The sequence below is a fragment of the Habropoda laboriosa genome, unplaced genomic scaffold (assembly GCF_001263275.1).
Source record: "Habropoda laboriosa isolate 0110345459 unplaced genomic scaffold, ASM126327v1 scaffold90, whole genome shotgun sequence".
Lineage (NCBI taxonomy): Eukaryota > Metazoa > Arthropoda > Insecta > Hymenoptera > Apidae > Habropoda > Habropoda laboriosa.
The window spans coordinates 781,828-785,657 of record NW_017100218.1 but is presented as its reverse complement, the minus strand read 5'-3'; positions in this window follow the sequence as shown (position 1 = coordinate 785,657).

Sequence of the window (3,830 nt, the reverse complement as noted above, 5' to 3'; positions counted from 1 at the left end):
CCATTTTGTCTTTTTTCTCTTTGTACATACAGGGAATTTTTGTGGATGCGTTGCACGTGTCGTGGGAATTAAGTACAACATAGAAGAATAGAACTAAAAAGTCGTGTTCAATAAATAACAGGTGAAACAAATATTTGTACTCATCGAATAAAAATATATACGATCATTCATTCAACAAAAATTCCGGTAACGGGACAAACGCCATTCGCACACCGAGTTCCGTTTGCAATGGATAAATCAGGGAACGGCAAACATGCAATCATTTCAAGAACGCAAAAAAATTCGAAATTTCTGGATCTACGTTCGAAATGAAAAAAAAAAAAACACAACGTCATCTTCGAGCTTAACATATCGATTTGCACGATCGGAGATGCTGAAATTCGATCACGTTTCCACATAATACGTAAATTCTATCGTTGTCCAACGAAACAGAGAAACATTAGGAACTTTTTAAGAAACGTCGGCGCACTGAAACTTAAATGTACAATTGAATCGATCGTCTTTAGAACAACTCTTTCGATCTTCGTCTTCACGATTCCACTGTAATTTTCTGTTAAATCAGCTCTCGTAAATGTTTACAACAAAATTACTGTTAAAAACACAGAGGAGGAAGATTATTTACAAAACAGTTCTCGAAACAGGTTGCTCTCAAAACCGACCGATTGCATTTCACTCGTCAACGAAAGAAAAAAGAAAAATAAATAAACAAATAAAAACGAAGAATAAAGAAACAACAAATCGGGATTGAAAACTGAAACCAAAAGAGTAGAGAGGTTGGTGGTGGTGGTAGTGATGGTTGGTACATGGTATCATTTCCAAATTTCCAGAGAGGGAAATAATGTATTTTTGAGTAGAGGTATGTACAGGGTGATCCGTTTAACCCGACGACTGTTATAAAATTGAAAAGAAAAAAAAAACAAATTATTCAATCGTACGTACTCTCTTTAAAATTATACAACTTTCGTTTCACGTACTTTTTCGTACAACGTATTAGTTTACGAGAAAATTAAGTCGAGTTAAGCGAATGACCCGGTACACGTATGGTATATATGGTGTGGGTGTCAATGAATCGAGTCGCTGACGCTGAATATATTGAGTAGTATATGTTTTAATGATGTGACTCCATTAATATGTCAATATGCACAGGTAAATATTTCTTGTTATTATATAATAGAAGTGTTACAGTGTGTAATGTGATACGATAATAAATTTAATAGTAACCATATTATAATTAAGAACTTAAAATAACTCTAAAGGGTAAACTACATCACTATCGGCTAGCGACTATTTAGCGATAATAATAGCCTACCATGTCTTTTACTAGCGGCGCTCAGTGAGTGTGCTCTTTTTTTTCCTTTTTCCTTTTAATATTCCTTTCACTCGTTCTCTCTCTCTCTCTCTCTCTCTCTCTCTTACCTCAATTTCTCACTAAATCTTTCTCTCTCTCCCTTTCTCTCCCTCTCTCGCATTCTCACTCTCTCTCTCTCTCTCTCTCTTTCTCTCTCTTTTTCTACGTGTAATTATTATTCCACTGTGCTCGATGTTCCTTTCGTAACCCATGTTGTTTTCTCTCCCTATGTATATATATATTTTTGTCGTTTCCTGTAAACTTGTCATTCGTTTTCACTGCCTTTTTATCGTGTCCCTTGCAACCTGTCGCTTCTACAAACATCAACCGATTCACACCGGGCTGCTTTTCACGTCTCTGTCCACCGCTCTTTGCACCTTCTTTTCGCACTGCTACGAAACGCGTTTCCCTCGTGCGTTTCCGGTTCCACCGTTGAAACGCTCTCCGATCTCCGTCGACGAACTTCGAAGAAGGGCAGGGAATCCCTCGCGTGCGATTCTTCTTCTCGCGCACGAGAGAAAAAATCGTACGCGAGATATTCGCGAAGCGAAACTCTTCTAAAAATTTCCTCGTCTTTTTTCGTTCTCTTTTCAACGACGTTCGACGAAGAGTAAAGAAGGGCGTAATGTACAGATTGTCGAGGGTTCGGATTTTTTCGAGAGAAGAGAGCAAAGCGGCGAAAAGTGGTTTCGTTTCTCGTGAACAGAGATCTCGAAAGCAGGCATCGATTTCTCGCGTGTGTATTTCTGTTTTCTAGGATTTCTCGTTATAGACACACGTGTACAAGCGTCCCGCACACCTCTAGGACTGCGGCGATGCGGGGAGTCAAAATTCAGATGTCGGGTGTGGTTCGCGAGATGTCGCACAAAGAAAATGAGAATGAGTGTGAATTATCGAGACTGGTCGGTGATTCTTTTTCATTTTTCGATTTTTTTCTATACACATACACAATAATCTGTATATAAACATGGATGTGCGTGGATCGTGGGTGGTTGTGCTGTTGTGTTCAGTGTGTGACGGTCTACGTATTAATTGATTCGTTTTACTTTTCCCCTCTTTTGCTTATCATTTTTTTTTTCTTTTTTTCGTTTATGCGTTTGCTTTATTATTTTATTCGACGTATGTATATATATATATACGCTTTTTTATTTATTTTAACGGGCGAGCGGAAAATCGAGAGGCTCGTGTTTATTTTTCTGCGTGTACGTACATTCACGAACGAACATCTCGTCGCGCGTTTCACTCGAATTTTATGCGGTTTTAGCTTGCACGTTGCTGTTGTTGCAGTTGTTCAGTGAAAAAAACGGAGATGAAAGACGAGCAGCGCAGCATGAAAACGCCGAAAATCGCGTTTGTCGTCACGGTTCACCCCTCCCCCTCCCCTGAAAATGGTCGATTTGTTGCGCGTCGCGAAATATCTCTCATTCTTTTTTTTTCCATTTTTCCCATTTATTATATACCTTACGGAGAAAATCATCCGGCCGTTTCTCGAGGATCTCGTCGCGGTTCTTTTTCATTTTACGATGCGCTAGTAACATTCGCTTAACGAGAACGTCTTACAAAATGGTACCCTGGAAAGAGGAGGAGCTCGGTGTCGCGCGAAAAAACGGGTACAAAGTAGTCGAAAAGTGCCACTAGAAACGAGCTGTTATACCCCTCGCGCGTATATCTTGCCCCTTCCTTTATTCGCTTTTCTTTCTTTTAAATAATACACTTTTTTATTCGATTACATTTAGAGTAGCTTTACGTTATTTGGTATCTATTTTTATTTTGTTCGTTTGTTTGGTCTCGTGATTTCTTCGTGTACGTTTTTTTTTTTTTTTCTTTTTTTTTGTTTCGTTTTTTTTTCTTGTTCCTTTTTTTTTTTTTTTAGAAAAAACAACCGTTCTAGTGGACTTCGAGAGCTCGATTATAGCAACGATCTCTCTCTCTCTCTCTTTCTCTCGATGATGATACACGAGCGAGCGCGACTACTGGAGGAACTGCACGAAACGAAGAGGACGCAGTGCATCACTCTCTCGTGTGTTCTAATTAGGCTGCTAGTTAGCTCTGAAAAAAAAAAAAGCGAATCGCGAACGATACACCGTTGCGGTTATTTGTATTTTTTTTCTTTTTTTTTTAGTTGTGTGTTTGTGTGTGTTTTCCATTGTTTGTTCTCTCTCTCTCTCTCTCTCTCTCGCGCTCTCTCTCTCTCTCCCTCTCTCTCACTCTGTGGTATATTTTTTTTTATCTCGGTTCTCGTCCCCGTTTCATATGTATTGTTTTTCAGTTCCCTTCGTTTGTTCAGCTTGCTCACACACGGATAGGTCGAAAAGGGGGTAGTCGACGCGGCTGGCACACACGAGTTATACATTAACGGACAATTCGGTCGAAAAAAAGGGTAACAATTCCAGAACTATGGGATTTCAATTACTTATATTTCGTTAATCAGTTTTTCTATATATATATTTTCACTTTATATTCTTTTTTTTTTTTTTTTTTT